The 22468-nt window shown below is 45.2% G+C and overlaps 1 pseudogene; it reads right to left on the reverse strand.

The window, feature by feature from the left end:
- Positions 1 to 22468, reverse strand: part of LOC124023141 — a 138134-nt pseudogene that overhangs the window by 103065 nt on the left and 12601 nt on the right.

The following is a 22468-nucleotide window of genomic DNA, read 5'->3' on the forward strand; positions in this document are numbered from 1 at the left end:
TGCTGTGGTGACACTGTCCCCTAGTGTTAGTGTCTGGGTAAAACAAAGACAAGAGGAGAGAGAGAGACAGAGGGTTGGGATTAGAAGGGTAAAGGAAGAGGGGGAGAGAACAGGGTTCCCCAAACTCGGTTTGGTTCTTGTCCTAGCACTACACACCTGATTGAAATAACCAACTCATCATCAGGCTCTGGTTATTTGACTCAGCCGTGCAGTGCTGGGGCAGGACTGAGTTTGGGAAACCCTGGAATAGAAGGTTCTGTGCTGGTCAGTCTAATCAGTACCTTGTAGTCCAGTCCATCAGAACAGTTGAAGACGACACACTGGATGGACAGAGCCTTGGCCAGGTCCTTAGTGGTCTCCGTCTTCCCTGTTCCAGCTGGGCCTGCTGGAGCCCCACCAAGGTCTAACTGAAGAGCCCCCATCAGACACAGGTAGCAACGATCCTAGAGACATGCAACGGGTTAATGGATGGAGAGATCCTAGAGAGATCCTAGAGAGAGACAACAGGTTAATGTATGGAGAGATCCTAGAGAGAGACAACAGGTTAATGGATGGAGAGATCCTAGAGAGAGACAACAGGTTAATGGATGGAGAGATCCTAGAGAGACAACAGGTTAATGGATGGAGAGATCCTAGAGAGACAACAGGTTAATGGATGGAGAGATCCTAGAGAGACAATAGGTTAATGGATGGAGAGATCCTAGAGAGAGACAACAGGTTAATGGATGGAGAGATCCTAGAGAGAGACAACAGGTTAATGGATGGAGAGATCCTAGAGAGAGACAACAGGTTAATGGATGGAGAGATCCTAGAGAGAGACAACAGGTTAATGGATGGAGAGATCCTAGAGAGACAACAGGTTAATGGATGGAGAGATCCTAGAGAGACAACAGGTTAATGGATGGAGAGATCCTAGAGAGACAACAGGTTAATGGATGGAGAGATCCTAGAGAGACAACAGGTTAATGGATGGAGAGATCCTAGAGAGACAATAGGTTAATGGATGGAGAGATCCTAGAGAGAGACAACAGGTTAATGGATGGAGAGATCCTAGAGAGAGACAACAGGTTAATGGATGGAGAGATCCTAGAGAGAGACAACAGGTTAATGGATGGAGAGATCCTAGAGAGACAACAGGTTAATGGATGGAGAGATCCTAGAGAGACAACAGGTTAATGGATGGAGAGATCCTAGAGAGACAACAGGTTAATGGATGGAGAGATCCTAGAGAGACAACAGGTTAATGGATGGAGAGATCCTAGAGAGACAACAGGTTAATGGATGGAGAGATCCTAGAGAGAGACAACAGGTTAATGGATGGAGAGATCCTAGAGAGACAACAGGTTAATGGATGGAGAGATCCTAGAGAGACAACAGGTTAATGGATGGAGAGATCCTAGAGAGACAACAGGTTAATGGATGGAGAGATCCTAGAGAGACAACAGGTTAATGGATGGAGAGATCCTAGAGAGACAACAGGTTAATGGATGGAGAGATCCTAGAGAGACAACAGGTTAATGGATGGAGAGATCCTAGAGAGACAACAGGTTAATGGATGGAGAGATCCTAGAGAGAGACAACAGGTTAATGGATGGAGAGATCCTAGAGAGAGACAACAGGTTAATAGATGGAGAGATCCTAGAGAGAGACAACAGGTTAATGGATGGAGAGATCCTAGAGAGAGACAACAGGTTAATGGATGGAGAGATCCTAGAGAGAGACAACAGGTTAATGGATGGAGAGATCCTAGAGAGAGACATACAGCAGGTTAATGGATGGAGAGATCCTAGAGAGAGACACAACAGGTTAATGGATGGAGAGATCCTAGAGAGAGACAACAGGTTAATGGATGGAGAGATCCTAGAGAGAGACATACAGCAGGTTAATGGATGGAGAGATCCTAGAGAGAGACATACAATGGGTTAATGGATGGAGAGATCCTAGAGAGAGACAACAGGTAAATGGATGGAGAGATCCTAGAGAGAGACATACAATGGGTTAATGGATGGAGAGATCCTAGAGAGAGACAACAGGTTAATGGATGGAGAGATCCTAGAGAGAGACAACAGGTTAATGGATGGAGAGATCCTAGAGAGAGACAACAGGTAAATGGATGGAGAGATCCTAGAGAGAGACAACAGGTTAATGGATGGAGAGATCCTAGAGAGACATATAACGGGTTATTGGATGGAGAGATCCTAGAGAGAGACAACAGGTTAATAGATGGAGAGATCCTAGAGAGACAACAGGTTAATGGATGGAGAGATCCTAGAGAGACAACAGGTTAATGGATGGAGAGATCCTAGAGAGACAACAGGTTAATGGATGGAGAGATCCTAGAGAGAGACAACAGGTTAATGGATGGAGAGATCCTAGAGAGAGACAACAGGTTAATGGATGGAGAGATCCTAGAGAGAGACAACAGGTTAATGGATGGAGAGATCCTAGAGAGAGACAACAGGTTAATGGATGGAGAGATCCTAGAGAGAGACAACAGGTTAATGGATGGAGAGATCCTAGAGAGACAACAGGTTAATGGATGGAGAGATCCTAGAGAGAGACAACAGGTTAATGGATGGAGAGATCCTAGAGAGAGACAACAGGTTAATGGATGGAGAGATCCTAGAGAGAGACAACAGGTTAATGGATGGAGAGATCCTAGAGAGAGACATACAGCAGGTTAATGGATGGAGAGATCCTAGAGAGAGACACAACAGGTTAATGGATGGAGAGATCCTAGAGAGAGACAACAGGTTAATGGATGGAGAGATCCTAGAGAGAGACAACAGGTTAATGGATGGAGAGATCCTAGAGAGAGACATACAGCAGGTTAATGGATGGAGAGATCCTAGAGAGAGACATACAATGGGTTAATGGATGGAGAGATCCTAGAGAGAGACAACAGGTAAATGGATGGAGAGATCCTAGAGAGAGACATACAATGGGTTAATCGATGGAGAGATCCTAGAGAGAGACAACAGGTTAATGGATGGAGAGATCCTAGAGAGAGACAACAGGTTAATGGATGGAGAGATCCTAGAGAGAGACAACAGGTTAATGGATGGAGAGATCCTAGAGAGAGACAACAGGTTAATGGATGGAGAGATCCTAGAGAGACATATAACGGGTTATTGGATGGAGAGATCCTAGAGAGAGACAACAGGTTAATAGATGGAGAGATCCTAGAGAGAGACAACAGGTTAATGGATGGAGAGATCCTAGAGAGAGACAACAGGTTAATGGATGGAGAGATCCTAGAGAGAGACAACAGGTTAATGGATGGAGAGATCCTAGAGAGACAACAGGTTAATGGATGGAGAGATCCTAGAGAGAGACAACAGGTTAATGGATGGAGAGATCCTAGAGAGAGACAACAGGTTAATGGATGGAGAGATCCTAGAGAGAGACAACAGGTTAATAGATGGAGAGATCCTAGAGAGACAACAGGTTAATGGATGGAGAGATCCTAGAGAGATCCTAGAGAGAGACAACAGGTTAATGGATGGAGAGATCCTAGAGAGATACAACAGGTTAATGGATGGAGAGATCCTAGAGAGACAACAGGTTAATGGATGGAGAGATCCTAGAGAGAGACAACAGGTTAATGGATGGAGAGATCCTAGAGAGAGACAACAGGTTAATGGATGGAGAGATCCTAGAGAGAGACAACAGGTTAATGGATGGAGAGATCCTAGAGAGACAACAGGTTAATGGATGGAGAGATCCTAGAGAGAGACAACAGGTTAATGGATGGAGAGATCCTAGAGAGAGACAACAGGTTAATGGATGGAGAGATCCTAGAGAGAGACAACAGGTTAATAGATGGAGAGATCCTAGAGAGACAACAGGTTAATGGATGGAGAGATCCTAGAGAGATCCTAGAGAGAGACAACAGGTTAATGGATGGAGAGATCCTAGAGAGATACAACAGGTTAATGGATGGAGAGATCCTAGAGAGAGACAACAGGTTAATGGATGGAGAGATCCTAGAGAGAGACAACAGGTTAATGGATGGAGAGATCCTAGAGAGAGACAACAGGTTAATAGATGGAGAGATCCTAGAGAGACAACAGGTTAATGGATGGAGAGATCCTAGAGAGATCCTAGAGAGAGACATACAACAGGTTAATGGATGGAGAGATCCTAGAGAGAGACAACAGGTTAATGGATGGAGAGATCCTAGAGACATACAACAGGTTAATGGATGGAGAGATCCTAGAGAGACATACAACAGGTTAATGGATGGAGAGATCCTAGAGAGAGACAACAGGTTAATGGATGGAGAGATCCTAGAGAGAGACATACAATGGGTTAATGGATGGAGAGATCCTAGAGACATACAACAGGTTAATGGATGGAGAGATCCTAGAGAGAGACATACAACAGGTTAATGGATGGAGAGATCCTAGAGAGAGACATACAACAGGTTAATGGATGGAGAGATCCTAGAGACATACAACAGGTTAATGGATGGAGAGATCCTAGAGAGAGACATACAACAGGTTAATGGATGGAGAGATCCTAGAGACATACAACAGGTTAATGGATGGAGAGATCCTAGAGAGAGACAACAGGTTAATGGATGGAGAGATCCTAGAGAGAGACAACAGGTTAATGGATGGAGAGATCCTAGAGAGACAACAGGTTAATGGATGGAGAGATCCTAGAGAGACAACAGGTTAATGGATGGAGAGATCCTAGAGAGAGACAACAGGTTAATGGATGGAGAGATCCTAGAGAGAGACAACAGGTTAATGGATGGAGAGATCCTAGAGAGACAACAGGTTAATGGATGGAGAGATCCTAGAGAGACAACAGGTTAATGGATGGAGAGATCCTAGAGAGACAACAGGTTATTGGATGGAGAGATCCTAGAGAGAGACAACAGGTTAATGGATAGAGAGATCCTAGAGAGACAACAGGTTAATGGATGGAGAGATCCTAGAGAGAGACAACAGGTTAATGGATGGAGAGATCCTAGAGATCCTAGAGAGAGACAACAGGTTAATGGATGGAGAGATCCTAGAGAGAGACATACAATGGGTTAATGGATGGAGAGATCCTAGAGACATACAACAGGTTAATGGATGGAGAGATCTAGAGAGAGACAACAGGTTAATGGATGGAGAGATCCTAGAGAGACAACAGGTTAATGGATGGAGAGATCCTAGAGAGAGACATACAATGGGTTAATGGATGGAGAGATCCTAGAGACATACAACAGGTTAATGGATGGAGAGATCCTAGAGAGAGACAACAGGTTAATGGATGGAGAGATCCTAGAGAGAGACATACAATGGGTTAATGTATGGAGAGATCCTAGAGAGACAACAGGTTAATGGATGGAGAGATCCTAGAGAGAGACATACAATGGGTTAATGGATGGAGAGATCCTAGAGACATACAACAGGTTAATGGATGGAGAGATCCTAGAGAGAGACAACAGGTTAATGGATGGAGAGATCCTAGAGAGACAACAGGTTAATGGATGGAGAGATCCTAGAGAGAGACAACAGGTTAATAGATGGAGAGGTCCTAGAGAGACAACAGGTTAATGGATGGAGAGATCCTAGAGAGAGACAACAGGTTAATGGGTGAAGAGATCCTAGAGAGAGACAACAGGTTAATGGGTGAAGAGATCCTAGAGAGAGACAACAGGTTAATGGATGGAGAGATCCTAGAGAGATCCTAGAGAGAGACAACAGGTTAATGGATGGAGAGATCCTAGAGAGAGACATACAGCAGGTTAATGGATGGAGAGATCCTAGAGAGAGACATACAACAGGTTAATGGATGGAGAGATCCTAGAGAGATACATACAACAGGTTAATGGATGGAGAGATCCTAGAGAGAGACATACAGCAGGTTAATGGATGGAGAGATCCTAGAGAGAGACAACAGGTTAATGGATGGAGAGATCCTAGAGAGAGACATACAGCAGGTTAATGGATGGAGAGATCCTAGAGAGAGACAACAGGTTAATGGATGGAGAGATCCTAGAGAGATCCTAGAGAGAGACATACAACAGGTTAATGGATGGAGAGATCCTAGAGAGAGACAACAGGTTAATGGATGGAGAGATCCTAGAGAGAGACAACAGGTTAATAGATGGAGAGATCCTAGAGAGAGACAACAGGTTAATGGATGGAGAGATCCTAGAGAGATCCTAGAGAGAGACATACAGCAGGTTAATGGATGAAGAGATCCTAGAGAGAGACATACAACAGGTTAATGGATGGAGAGATCCTAGAGAGAGACAACAGGTTAATGGATGGAGAGGTCCTAGAGAGAGACAACAGGTTAATGGATGGAGAGATCCTAGAGAGAGACATACAACAGGTTAATGGATGGAGAGATCCTATAGAGAGACAACAGGTTAATGGATGGAGAGATCCTAGAGAGAGACAACAGGTTAATGGATGGAGAGATCCTAGAGAGAGACATACAGCAGGTTAATGGATGGAGAGATCCTAGAGAGAGACACAACAGGTTAATGGATGGAGAGATCCTAGAGAGAGACAACAGGTTAATGGATGGAGAGATCCTAGAGAGAGACAACAGGTTAATGGATGGAGAGATCCTAGAGAGAGACATACAGCAGGTTAATGGATGGAGAGATCCTAGAGAGAGACATACAATGGGTTAATGGATGGAGAGATCCTAGAGAGAGACAACAGGTAAATGGATGGAGAGATCCTAGAGAGAGACATACAATGGGTTAATGGATGGAGAGATCCTAGAGAGAGACAACAGGTTAATGGATGGAGAGATCCTAGAGAGAGACAACAGGTTAATGGATGGAGAGATCCTAGAGAGAGACAACAGGTTAATGGATGGAGAGATCCTAGAGAGAGACAACAGGTTAATGGATGGAGAGATCCTAGAGAGAGACAACAGGTTAATGGATGGAGAGATCCTAGAGAGAGACAACAGGTTAATAGATGGAGAGATCCTAGAGAGAGACAACAGGTTAATGGATAGAGAGATCCTAGAGAGACAACAGGTTAATGGATGGAGAGATCCTAGAGAGAGACAACAGGTTAATGGATGGAGAGATCCTAGAGAGAGACAACAGGTTAATAGATGGAGAGATCCTAGAGAGACAACAGGTTAATGGATGGAGAGATCCTAGAGAGATCCTAGAGAGAGACAACAGGTTAATGGATGGAGAGATCCTAGAGAGATACAACAGGTTAATGGATGGAGAGATCCTAGAGAGACAACAGGTTAATGGATGGAGAGATCCTAGAGAGAGACAACAGGTTAATGGATGGAGAGATCCTAGAGAGAGACAACAGGTTAATGGATGGAGAGATCCTAGAGAGACAACAGGTTAATGGATGGAGAGATCCTAGAGAGAGACAACAGGTTAATGGATGGAGAGATCCTAGAGAGAGACAACAGGTTAATGGATGGAGAGATCCTAGAGAGAGACAACAGGTTAATAGATGGAGAGATCCTAGAGAGACAACAGGTTAATGGATGGAGAGATCCTAGAGAGATCCTAGAGAGAGACAACAGGTTAATGGATGGAGAGATCCTAGAGAGATACAACAGGTTAATGGATGGAGAGATCCTAGAGAGAGACAACAGGTTAATGGATGGAGAGATCCTAGAGAGAGACAACAGGTTAATGGATGGAGAGATCCTAGAGAGAGACAACAGGTTAATAGATGGAGAGATCCTAGAGAGACAACAGGTTAATGGATGGAGAGATCCTAGAGAGATCCTAGAGAGAGACATACAACAGGTTAATGGATGGAGAGATCCTAGAGAGAGACAACAGGTTAATTGATGGAGAGATCCTAGAGACATACAACAGGTTAATGGATGGAGAGATCCTAGAGAGAGACATACAACAGGTTAATGGATGGAGAGATCCTAGAGAGAGACAACAGGTTAATGGATGGAGAGATCCTAGAGAGAGACATACAATGGGTTAATGGATGGAGAGATCCTAGAGACATACAACAGGTTAATGGATGGAGAGATCCTAGAGAGAGACATACAACAGGTTAATGGATGGAGAGATCCTAGAGAGAGACATACAACAGGTTAATGGATGGAGAGATCCTAGAGACATACAACAGGTTAATGGATGGAGAGATCCTAGAGAGAGACATACAACAGGTTAATGGATGGAGAGATCCTAGAGACATACAACAGGTTAATGGATGGAGAGATCCTAGAGAGAGACAACAGGTTAATGGATGGAGAGATCCTAGAGAGAGACAACAGGTTAATGGATGGAGAGATCCTAGAGAGACAACAGGTTAATGGATGGAGAGATCCTAGAGAGAGACAACAGGTTAATGGATGGAGAGATCCTAGAGAGAGACAACAGGTTAATGGATGGAGAGATCCTAGAGAGACAACAGGTTAATGGATGGAGAGATCCTAGAGAGACAACAGGTTAATGGATGGAGAGATCCTAGAGAGACAACAGGTTATTGGATGGAGAGATCCTAGAGAGAGACAACAGGTTAATGGATAGAGAGATCCTAGAGAGACAACAGGTTAATGGATGGAGAGATCCTAGAGAGAGACAACAGGTTAATGGATGGAGAGATCCTAGAGAGATCCTAGAGAGAGACAACAGGTTAATGGATGGAGAGATCCTAGAGAGAGACATACAATGGGTTAATGGATGGAGAGATCCTAGAGACATACAACAGGTTAATGGATGGAGAGATCCTAGAGAGAGACAACAGGTTAATGGATGGAGAGATCCTAGAGAGACAACAGGTTAATGGATGGAGAGATCCTAGAGAGAGACATACAATGGGTTAATGGATGGAGAGATCCTAGAGACATACAACAGGTTAATGGATGGAGAGATCCTAGAGAGAGACAACAGGTTAATGGATGGAGAGATCCTAGAGAGAGACATACAATGGGTTAATGGATGGAGAGATCCTAGAGAGACAACAGGTTAATGGATGGAGAGATCCTAGAGAGAGACATACAATGGGTTAATGGATGGAGAGATCCTAGAGACATACAACAGGTTAATGGATGGAGAGATCCTAGAGAGAGACAACAGGTTAATGGATGGAGAGATCCTAGAGAGACAACAGGTTAATGGATGGAGAGATCCTAGAGAGAGACAACAGGTTAATGGATGGAGAGGTCCTAGAGAGAGACAACAGGTTAATAGATGGAGAGGTCCTAGAGAGACAACAGGTTAATGGGTGAAGAGATCCTAGAGAGAGACAACAGGTTAATGGATGGAGAGATCCTAGAGAGACAACAGGTTAATGGGTGAAGACATCCTAGAGAGAGACAACAGGTTAATAGATGGAGAGGTCCTAGAGAGACAACAGGTTAATGGGTGAAGAGATCCTAGAGAGAGACAACAGGTTAATGGATGGAGAGATCCTAAGACAACAGGTTAATGGATGGAGAGATCCTAGAGAGAGACAACAGGTTAATAGATGGAGAGGTCCTAGAGAGACAACAGGTTAATGGGTGAAGAGATCCTAGAGAGAGACAACAGGTTAATGGGTGAAGAGATCCTAGAGAGAGACAACAGGTTAATGGATGGAGAGATCCTAGAGAGATCCTAGAGAGAGACAACAGGTTAATGGATGGAGAGATCCTAGAGAGAGACATACAGCAGGTTAATGGATGGAGAGATCCTAGAGAGAGACATACAGCAGGTTAATGGATGGAGAGATCCTAGAGAGAGACAACAGGTTAATGGGTGGAGAGATCCTAGAGAGAGACAACAGGTTAATGGATGGAGAGATCCTAGAGAGAGACATACAGCAGGTTAATGGATGGAGAGATCCTAGAGAGAGACATACAACAGGTTAATGGATGGAGAGATCCTAGAGAGATACATACAGCAGGTTAATGGATGGAGAGATCCTAGAGAGAGACAACAGGTTAATGGATGGAGAGATCCTAGAGAGATCCTAGAGAGAGACATACAACAGGTTAATGGATGGAGAGATCCTAGAGAGAGACATACAGCAGGTTAATGGATGGAGAGATCCTAGAGAGAGACAACAGGTTAATGGGTGGAGAGATCCTAGAGAGAGACAACAGGTTAATGGATGGAGAGATCCTAGAGAGAGACATACAGCAGGTTAATGGATGGAGAGATCCTAGAGAGAGACAACAGGTTAATGGATGGAGAGATCCTAGAGAGAGACATACAGCAGGTTAATGGATGGAGAGATCCTAGAGAGAGACAACAGGTTAATGGATGGAGAGATCCTAGAGAGATCCTAGAGAGAGACATACAACAGGTTAATGGATGGAGAGATCCTAGAGAGAGACAACAGGTTAATGGATGGAGAGATCCTAGAGAGAGACAACAGGTTAATAGATGGAGAGATCCTAGAGAGAGACAACAGGTTAATGGATGGAGAGATCCTAGAGAGAGACAACAGGTTAATGGATGGAGAGATCCTAGAGAGACAACAGGTTAATGGATGGAGAGATCCTAGAGAGAGACAACAGGTTAATGGATGGAGAGATCCTAGAGAGAGACAACAGGTTAATGGATGGAGAGATCCTAGAGAGACAACAGGTTAATGGATGGAGAGATCCTAGAGAGACAACAGGTTAATGGATGGAGAGATCCTAGAGAGACAACAGGTTATTGGATGGAGAGATCCTAGAGAGAGACAACAGGTTAATGGATAGAGAGATCCTAGAGAGACAACAGGTTAATGGATGGAGAGATCCTAGAGAGAGACAACAGGTTAATGGATGGAGAGATCCTAGAGAGATCCTAGAGAGAGACAACAGGTTAATGGATGGAGAGATCCTAGAGAGAGACATACAATGGGTTAATGGATGGAGAGATCCTAGAGACATACAACAGGTTAATGGATGGAGAGATCCTAGAGAGAGACAACAGGTTAATGGATGGAGAGATCCTAGAGAGACAACAGGTTAATGGATGGAGAGATCCTAGAGAGAGACATACAATGGGTTAATGGATGGAGAGATCCTAGAGACATACAACAGGTTAATGGATGGAGAGATCCTAGAGAGAGACAACAGGTTAATGGATGGAGAGATCCTAGAGAGAGACATACAATGGGTTAATGGATGGAGAGATCCTAGAGAGACAACAGGTTAATGGATGGAGAGATCCTAGAGAGAGACATACAATGGGTTAATGGCTGGAGAGATCCTAGAGACATACAACAGGTTAATGGATGGAGAGATCCTAGAGAGAGACAACAGGTTAATGGATGGAGAGATCCTAGAGAGACAACAGGTTAATGGATGGAGAGATCCTAGAGAGAGACAACAGGTTAATGGATGGAGAGGTCCTAGAGAGAGACAACAGGTTAATAGATGGAGAGGTCCTAGAGAGACAACAGGTTAATGGGTGAAGAGATCCTAGAGAGAGACAACAGGTTAATGGATGGAGAGATCCTAGAGAGACAACAGGTTAATGGGTGAAGAGATCCTAGAGAGAGACAACAGGTTAATAGATGGAGAGGTCCTAGAGAGACAACAGGTTAATGGGTGAAGAGATCCTAGAGAGAGACAACAGGTTAATGGATGGAGAGATCCTAGAGAGACAACAGGTTAATGGATGGAGAGATCCTAGAGAGAGACAACAGGTTAATAGATGGAGAGGTCCTAGAGAGACAACAGGTTAATGGGTGAAGAGATCCTAGAGAGAGACAACAGGTTAATGGGTGAAGAGATCCTAGAGAGAGACAACAGGTTAATGGATGGAGAGATCCTAGAGAGATCCTAGAGAGAGACAACAGGTTAATGGATGGAGAGATCCTAGAGAGAGACATACAGCAGGTTAATGGATGGAGAGATCCTAGAGAGAGACATACAGCAGGTTAATGGATGGAGAGATCCTAGAGAGAGACAACAGGTTAATGGGTGGAGAGATCCTAGAGAGAGACAACAGGTTAATGGATGGAGAGATCCTAGAGAGAGACATACAGCAGGTTAATGGATGGAGAGATCCTAGAGAGAGACATACAACAGGTTAATGGATGGAGAGATCCTAGAGAGATACATACAGCAGGTTAATGGATGGAGAGATCCTAGAGAGAGACAACAGGTTAATGGATGGAGAGATCCTAGAGAGATCCTAGAGAGAGACATACAACAGGTTAATGGATGGAGAGATCCTAGAGAGAGACATACAGCAGGTTAATGGATGGAGAGATCCTAGAGAGAGACAACAGGTTAATGGGTGGAGAGATCCTAGAGAGAGACAACAGGTTAATGGATGGAGAGATCCTAGAGAGAGACATACAGCAGGTTAATGGATGGAGAGATCCTAGAGAGAGACAACAGGTTAATGGATGGAGAGATCCTAGAGAGAGACATACAGGTTAATGGATGGAGAGATCCTAGAGAGAGACAACAGGTTAATGGATGGAGAGATCCTAGAGAGATCCTAGAGAGAGACATACAACAGGTTAATGGATGGAGAGATCCTAGAGAGAGACAACAGGTTAATGGATGGAGAGATCCTAGAGAGAGACAACAGGTTAATAGATGGAGAGATCCTAGAGAGAGACAACAGGTTAATGGATGGAGAGATCCTAGAGAGATCCTAGAGAGAGACAAACAGCAGGTTAATGGATGGAGAGATCCTAGAGAGAGACATACAACAGGTTAATGGATGGAGAGATCCTATAGAGAGACAACAGGTTAATGGATGGAGAGATCCTAGAGAGAGACAACAGGTTAATGGATGGAGAGATCCTAGAGAGATCCTAGAGAGAGACAACAGGTTAATAGATGGAGAGGTCCTAGAGAGATCCTAGAGAGAGACAACAGGTTAATAGATGGAGAGGTCCTAGAGAGATCCTAGAGAGACACAATGGGTTAATGGATGGAGAGATCCTAGAGAGATCCTAGAGAGAGACATACAACAGGTTAATGGATGGAGAGATCCTAGAGAGACATACAATGGGTTAATGGATGGAGAGATCCTAGAGAGATCCTAGAGAGAGACAACAGGTTAATAGATGGAGAGGTCCTAGAGAGACATACAACGGGATAATGGATGGAAAGATCCTACAGAGACAAAACGGGTTTGTGGAATTTCTTTCCTTCTTAATGCATTTGAGCTGTGACAAGGTAGGGGTGGTATACAGAAGAGCCCTATTTGTTAAAAGACCAAGTCCATATTATGGCAAGAACAGCTCAAATAAGCAAAGAGAAATGACAGTCCATCATTACTTTAAGACATGAAGGTCAGTCAATCAGGAAAATTAAGAACTTTGAAAGTTGCTTCAAGTGCAGTCGCAAAAACGATGATGAAACTGGTTCTCATGAGGACCACCACAGGAAAGGAAGACCCAGAGTTACCTCTGCTACAGAGGACAAGTTCATTAGAGCTACCAGCCTCAGAAATTGCAGCCCAAATAGATGCTTCACATAGTTCAAGTAACAGACATCTCAACATCAACTGTTCAGAGGAGACTGCGTAAATCAGGCCTTTGTGGTTGAATTGCTGCAAAGAAACCACTACTAAAAGGACACCAATAAGAAGAAGAGTTGCTTGGGCCAAGAAACACGAGCAATGAACATTAGACTGGTGGAAATCTGTCCTTTGGTCTGATGACTCCAAATTTGATATTTTTGGTTCCAACCATCATGTCTTTGTGAGACGCAGAGTAGGTGAACAGATGATCTCTGCATGTGTGGTTCCCACCGTGAAGCACGGAGGAAGAGGTGTGATGCTGTGGGGGTGCTTTGCTGGTGAAACTGTCTATGATTTACTTAGAATTCAAGGCACACTTAACCAGCATTGCTACCACCACATTCTGCAGCGATACACCATCCCATCTGGTTTGAGCTTAGTGGGACTATCATTTGTTTTTCAACAGGACAATGACCCAACACACCTCCAGGCTGTGTAAGGGCTATTTGACCAAGAAGGAGAGTGATGAAATGCTGCATCAGTTGACCTGACCTCCACAATCACCCGACCTCAACCCAATTGAGATGGTTTGGAATGAGTTGGACCGCAGAGTGAAGAGCAGCCAACAAGTGCTCAGCATATGTGGGAACTCCTTCAAGACTGTTGGAAAAGCATTCCAGGTGAAGCGGGTTGAGAGAATGCCAAGAGTGGGCAAAGCTGTCATCAAGGATACTTTGAAGAATCTCAAATATAAAATATATTTGGATTTGTTTAACTTTGAGACACGGGGGAACATGGGCATGTTAATCAAGGCACCCTGACACATATTTCCCCACATAGTGCTTTTCTGATTTCCCCATGCAGTCTGATGAGGGAAAATGTCCCGAAGTGCAGGTGCACACACACACACACACACACACACACACACACACACACACACACACACACACACACACACACACACACACACACACACACACACACACACACACACACACACACACACACACACACACACGCGCACACACACACGCACACCAAGACAATCATGCACAGAAGGATACCATCTGCAATATCTTAGACTGTTGCTTTGATACATTGTTTGTCACTGTCTTGTGTGTGTGTGTGTGTGTGTGTGTGTGTGTGTGTGTGTGTGTGTGTGTGTGTGTGTGTGTGTGTGTGTGTGTGTGTGTGTGTGTGTGTGTGTGTGTGTGTGTGTTACCGTGAGTGGGGTTATGACGAGGCGAGGGCAGGCCCCCAGGTATTCATATCCATAGATGTAGGTGGACAGAGCCATCCTGGCCACACAGTTATCTAGGTCCAAGTCCCAGTAGTAACGCAGCTGCCTCTGCCACTCAAAGTTACTGCTGGAGTCAACCTACACACACACACACACACACACACACACACACACACACACACACACACACACACACACACACACACACACACACACACACATACACACACACACACACACACACATACACACATACACACATACACACACACACACACACACACACACACACACACACACACACACACACACACACACACACACACACACACACACACACACACACACACACACACACACACACACACACACACACACACACACACACACACACACACACAGCCTTGGTCACTAATCAAGGTTAAGGCCAAATAAACAGGACATAAACTGTTATTTTTGATCAGACAAGTTGGATTTATGTAAAACAATATTTTTTTAATGAACTACACTTCCCATGATGCAGTGGGTGGTTTGCAGGCGTACAATACCTTCCGGGCCACGAGGTCTGTGACAATGTCCCTGGCGTGCACGTCTACGGTGATGAGAGCTGTGATGATGTTACGGTGCAGGTTGGGGAGTTGGCCTCGAACCAGGGCTGCTAGGGCATTCAGCCTCTATAGACAGACAGACAGACAGATAGATAGATAGAGAGACAGACAAGTAGGGAGGGAGGCAGGCAGACAGACAAGCAGACAGACAAGCAGACAGACAGACACGAGGAGAATCATCAAATGATAAAAAAACCAAAGTATTTCTATAAAGATAAACATCTCTGTGTCAAGGTGCTGTCACCACCGTAGGCTGTTGAAAACAATCATTGTGGACGGTCGTACATCAATGTTGACATATTCAAAGTCCTGCAGGGCCATGAAGTGGTCGTGGTCTCCCTCCAGACAGCCGTCCAGGTCTCTGCACCACATCAACTGACTGATGGTTAACACCACCTGGTGGACACAGAGGAATACTGCAGCTGGACATTAACCTCTTACAGACACCAGGTTTACAACACATGATAATCATACAATAGGAATTAATTCATTTCTTCAGAGGCTATTCTCGTTGTTTGCTCTGGTAGTCAGCGATGGAGGTTAGTGTGTGTGTGTGTGTGTGTGTGTGTGTGTGTGTGTGTGTGTGTGTGTGTGTGTGTGTGTGTGTGTGTGTGTGTGTGTGTGTGTGTGTGTGTGTGTGTGTGTGTGTGTGTGTGTGTGTGTGTGTGTGTGTGTGTACCTGTGAGGGGTGTCCAGCCACCACCCACTCCTCTCGTTCTTTACTCTGGTAGTCAGCGATGGAGGCCTTGCTGAGGCGGCGGAGGGAAGAGAACATGGCCTCCTCTACTTTACCCAGCCAGTCCTCTACGTTACCACGCGCCTTCAGACCTTTAGCCAGGCCCACCTACACACACACAGAATATTGTAATGGAAGTCAAGGATAAGATTTTCATTAAAAACTTTGTTATGTCCATCTTGACGTCTGAAGATCCATCTCCAGTGACAGTGAAATAATCAACAGAGAGAAAGACAGGGAGGTCTCCTCTCCTTCAGATGAGACCATGACCAGTATATTACCTACCTCCTCTCCTTCAGGTGAGACCATGACCAGTATATTACCTACCTTCTCCTTCAGGTGAGACCATGACCAGTATATTACCTACCTCCTCTCCTTCAGGTGAGACCATGACCAGTATATTACCTACCTCCTCTCCTTCAGGTGAGACCATGACCAGTATATTACCTACCTCCTCTCCTTCAGGTGAGACCATGACCAGTATATTACCTACCTTCTCCTTCAGGTGAGACCATGACCAGTATATTACCTACCTTCTCCTTCAGGTGAGACCATGACCAGTATATTACCTACCTTCTCCTTCAGGTGAGACCATGACCAGTATATTACCTACCTTCTCCTTCAGGTGAGACCATGACCAGTATATTACCTACCTCCTCTCCTTCAGGTGAGACCATGACCAGTATATTACCTACCTTCTCCTTCAGGTGAGACCATGACCAGTATATTACCTACCTTCTCCTTCAGGTGAGACCATGACCAGTATATTACCTACCTCCTCTCCTTCAGGTGAGACCATGACCAGTATATTACCTACCTTCTCCTTCAGGTGAGACCATGACCAGTATATTACCTACCTTCTCCTTCAGGTGAGACCATGACCAGTATATTACCTACCTCCTCTCCTTCAGGTGAGACCATGATCAGTATATTACCTACCTCCTCTCCTTCAGGTGAGACCATGACCAGTATATTACCTACCTCCTCTCCTTCAGGTGAGACCATGACCAGTATATTACCTACCTTCTCCTTCAGGTGAGACCATGACCAGTATATTACCTACCTTCTCCTTCAGGTGAGACCATGACCAGTATATTACCTACCTCCTCTCCTTCAGATGAGACCATGACCAGTATATTACCTACCTTCTCCTTCAGGTGAGACCATGATCAGTATATTACCTACCTCCTCTCCTTCAGGTGAGACCATGACCAGTATATTACCTACCTTCTCCTTCAGGTGAGACCATGACCAGTATATTACCTACCTCCTCTCCTTCAGATGAGACCATGACCAGTATATTACCTACCTCCTCTCCTTCAGGTGAGACCATGACCAGTATATTACCTACCTCCTCTCCTTCAGGTGAGACCATGACCAGTATATTACCTACCTTCTCCCTTCAGGTGAGACCATGACCAGTATATTACCTACCTCCTCTCTTCAGGTGAGACCATGACCAGTATATTACCTACCTCCTCTCCTTCAGGTGAGACCATGACCAGTATATTACCTACATTCTCCTTCAGGTGAGACCATGACCAGTATATTACCTACCTTCTCCTTCAGGTGAGACCATGACCAGTATATTACCTACCTCCTCTCCTTCAGGTGAGACCATGACCAGTATATTACCTACCTCCTCTCCTTCAGGTGAGACCATGACCAGTATATTACCTACCTTCTCTCCTTCAGGTGAGACCATGACCAGTATATTACCTACCTCCTCTCCTTCAGGTGAGACCATGACCAGTATATTACCTACCTCCTCTCCTTCAGGTGAGACCATGACCAGTATATTACCTACCTTCTCCTTCAGGTGAGACCATGACCAGTATATTACCTACCTCCTCTCCTTCAGGTGAGACCATGACCAGTATATTACCTTCCTCCTCTCTCTCAGGTGAGACCATGACCAGTATATTACCTACCATCTCTCATTCAGGTGAGACCATGACCAGTATATTACCTACCTTCTCTCCTTCAGGTGAGACCATGACCAGTATATTACCTTCCTCCTCTCTCTCAGGTGAGACCATGACCAGTATATTACCTACCATCTCTCATTCAGGTGAGACCATGACCAGTATATTACCTACCATCTCTCATTCAGATGAGACCATGACCAGTATATTACCTACCTCCTCTCTCTCAGGTGAGACCATGACCAGTATATTACCTACCATCTCTCATTCAGGTGAGACCATGACCAGTATATTACCTACCATCTCTCATTCAGGTGAGACCATGACCTACCATCTCTCATTCAGGTGAGACCATGACCAGTATATTACCTACCATCTCTCATTCAGGTGAGACCATGACCAGTATATTACCTACCATCTCTCATTCAGGTGAGACCATGACCAGTATATTACCTACCTCCTCTCCTTCAGGTGAGACCATGACCAGTATATTACCTACCATCTCTCATTCAGGTGAGACCATGACCAGTATATTACCTACCTCCTCTCTCTCAGGTGAGACCATGACCAGTATATTACCTACCTCCTCTCTCAGGTGAGACCATGACCAGTATATTACCTACCTTCTCTCTCTCAGGTGAGACCATGACCAGTATATTACCTACCTTCTCTCCTTCAGGTGAGACCATGACCAGTATATTACCTACCTTCTCTCTCTCAGGTGAGACCATGACCAGTATATTACTTACCATCTCTCCTTCAGGTGAGACCATGACCAGTATATTACCTACCTTCTCTCCCTCAGGTGAGACCATGACCAGTATATTACCTACGTTCTATCCTTCAGGTGAGACCATGACCAGTATATTACCTACCTTCTTTCTCTCAGGTGAGACCATGACCAGTATATTACCTACCTTCTCTCTCTCAGGTGAGACCATGACCAGTATATTACCTACCTCCTCTCCTCAGGTGAGACCATGACCAGTATATTACCTACCTTCTCTCCTTCAGGTGAGACCATGACCAGTATATTACCTACCTTCTCCTTCAGATGAGACCATGACCAGTATATTACCTACCTCCTCTCCTTCAGGTGAGACCATGACCAGTATATTACCTACCTTCTCTCCTTCAGGTGAGACCATGACCAGTATATTACCTACCTTCTCTCCTTCAGGTGAGACCATGACCAGTATATTACCTACCTTCTCTCTCTCAGGTGAGACCATGACCAGTATATTACCTACGTTCTATCCTTCAGGTGAGACCATGACCAGTATATTACCTACCTTCTCTCTCTCAGGTGAGACCATGACCAGTATATTACCTACCTTCTCTCTCTCAGGTGAGACCATGACCAGTATTATTACTTACCTTCTCTCCTTCAGGTGAGACCATGGCCAGAATGTCGTTGCTGTAGACCTTCTCCTGTTCTCCGTCTGCAGGCTGCGTTGTCATGGCGCCGGGGGGCGGAGGGGGCAGCAGGGCGAACTCCAGGCGGGCGATAGCATCAAAACACTTCCTGAGGTGGGGCTGAACGGCCTGGGGGTTCCTGGTCTGAGCCAAGATCTCCAGGAGCTCATCGTTGGACAGGAAGTAGAACCTGGGAACGGTACCGAGAGACGGACGCGTTGATTCAGGAAGTGTCTTCCAACATTTCACCACAGGGTACATCACAACACAGTGAGACTTAACCAAGTGGTTCAGACGTTGACCACCAATCCTGGTCCTAGAGAGAGACATGCAGACAGCACAGTACCTGGGGAAGATGACTCTCTTGGACTCCAGGTAGGCCTCCAGACACTTCTGGATCTGGTCTAGCAGGGCGTTGTTGTTCTGGAAGATCTCCAGCAGACCTGTAGAGAGACAAAGAGAACAGGGGAGGGGGGGAGGTGATACCTCTCTCTCTCTCTCTCTCTCTCTCTCTCTCTCTCTCTCTCTCTCTCTCTCTCTCTCTCTCTCTCTCTCTCTCTCTCTCTCTCTCTCTCTCTCTCTCTCTCTCTCTCTCTCTCTCTCTCTCTCTCTCTCTCTCTCTCTCTCTCTCTCTCTCTCTCTCTCTCTCTCTCTCTCTCTCTCTCTCTCTCTCTCTCTCTCTCTCTCTCTCTCTCTCTCTCTCGAGTGTGTGAGTATGTGTGTGAGAGAGAGTTAGTTACCTGGCTGTGTAGCAGCCCTCAGAGCATTGGGAAGCCTGTTGACCTTCCTCATAATCTCCTTCCAGGACTTGTCCACCTGGAGGAACATCTTGGCTTCAGCAGGAAGCTGTCTCTGGATGTCTGGAGCACTGAAGATACTCTCCAGATACAGCCAGTTACGCTGACACGTCAGCCACTCTTCCTACAGGAGGGAGGGAGGGAGGGAGGGGGACAGAGAGAGAGAGAGAGAGGGAGGGAAGGAAGGGGAGTAAGAGAGAGAGAGAGAGAGAGAGAGAGAGAGAGAGAGAGAGAGAGAGAGGGAGGGAGGGGAAGGGGAGAGAGAGAGAGAGGGAGAGAGAGAGAGGGGGATAGAGAGAGAGAGAGAGAGAGAGAGAGAGAGAGAGAGAGGAGGGAGGGAGGGAGGGAGGGAGGGAGGGAGGGAGGGAGGGAGGGAGGGGAGGGAGGGAGGTAAATCAGTGAGAGAAAGAGGGTTAGGATTAGAAGGGTAGAGGGGAGAAGGACTAGAGAGAATTACCTAGCATTTGATACATGACCATTAGCATTCGATACATGACCATTAGCATTCGATACATGACCATTAGCATTTGATACATGCCCATTAGCATTTGATACATGACCATTAGCATTTGATACATGACCATTAGCATTCGATACATGACCATTAGCATTTGATATGACCATTAGCATTTGATACATGACCATTAGCATTTGATATATGACCATTAGCATTTGATATATGACCATTAGCATTTGATACATGACCACTAGCATTTGATACATGACCATTAGCATTTGATACATGACCATTATCATTTGAAACATGAACATTAGCATTTGATACATGACCATTATCATTTGATACGTGACCATTAGCATTTGATACATGACCATTAGCATTTGATACATGACCATTATCATTTGAAACATGAACATTAGCATTTGATACATGACCATTATCATTTGATACGTGACCACTAGCATTTGATACATGACCATTAGCATTTGATACATGACCATTATCATTTGAAACATGACCATTAGCATTTGATACATGACCATTAGCATTTGATACATGACCATTATCATTTGAAACATGACCATTAGCATTTGATACATGACCATTAGCATTTGATACATGACCATTAGCATTTGATACATGACCATTTGACATATGAAACAGCATCATCACAGACTATCATCCATTTGACCTGGTCTCTAGTCTCTCACCTTGAGTTTAGCCAAAACAGTAAATGAATGTGATTGGTCTCGGTCTCACCAGTGTCTGGCTGAAGAGGTTTAGCTGCCTCTGCCACTCGTCTACTCTGGTCTTGATGGGTCCGACGTAGCGAGAGGACGCCACCGTGGCCATGTTGATGGTACTGTCATCCAGCAGCACCTGAATGTCATCAGTTCCTCCCAGGATGAACAGGTCTTTAGACTCCCGGTGGGAGAGAACCGGAAACTCCGTGGTCTTCCAGGAATCCTCAACCTACACAGTGGGGTTGAGTTTAGTTTACAGGAAGTAGAACTACAACATGTACTTCCTGGGTCTTTCCTACCTTTTTAAGGATGGTCTCCAGCGATGCCTCTCCTGAAGCCTGTCCTGACACCTGGAAGAGGAGAACCAGACTGGGTCAAACACTTTACTGTACTGCTTCTGTTTGGCCTGGTTCACCTGCTACAACGGAATGGATACATACAACTACATCAACAAGTCTGTGGTCGGTCCCTCCTGTATGTCCATGTCATAGCAGATGTTACCTCCTGTATGTCCATGTCATAGCAGATGTTACCTCCTGTATGTCCATGTCATAGCAGATGTTACCTCCTGTATGTCCATGTCATAGCAGATGTTACCTCCTGTATGTCCATGTCATAGCAGATGTTACCTCCTGTATGTCCATGTCATAGCAGATGTTACCTCCTGTATGTCCATGTCATAGCAGATGTTACCTCCTGTATGTCCATGTCATAGCAGATGTTACCTCCTGTATGTCCATGTCATAGCAGAGGGAGGTTGTAACCTCCTGTATGTCCATGTCATAGCAGAGGGAGGGTGGTACCTCCAGTATGTCCATGTCATAGCAGAGGGAGGGTGGTACCTCCTGTATGTCCATGTCATAGCAGAGGGAGGGTGGTACCTCCTGTATGTCCATGTCATAGCAGAGGGAGGGTGTTACCTCCTGTATCGCTTCGCTGTAGCTGAAGATGTTGAGTCCCTCCAGAGAGGCCAGAGTTTGAGGTTCCTCCAGGAGACTGGCCTCTATGACGGCCTCCAGAATCTCCCAGTGTCTGCCCTTCAGACACGGGTTACGCAGGTCTGTGATCACTGGGAGCTGGAGGGAGAAAAGACACACGTTACACACACCCACAGCCAGGTAACACACACGTTACACACACCCACAGCCAAGTAACACACACACCCACAGCCAGGTAA

The sequence above is a fragment of the Oncorhynchus gorbuscha genome, unplaced genomic scaffold (assembly GCF_021184085.1).
Source record: "Oncorhynchus gorbuscha isolate QuinsamMale2020 ecotype Even-year unplaced genomic scaffold, OgorEven_v1.0 Un_scaffold_1504, whole genome shotgun sequence".
NCBI lineage: Eukaryota > Metazoa > Chordata > Actinopteri > Salmoniformes > Salmonidae > Oncorhynchus > Oncorhynchus gorbuscha.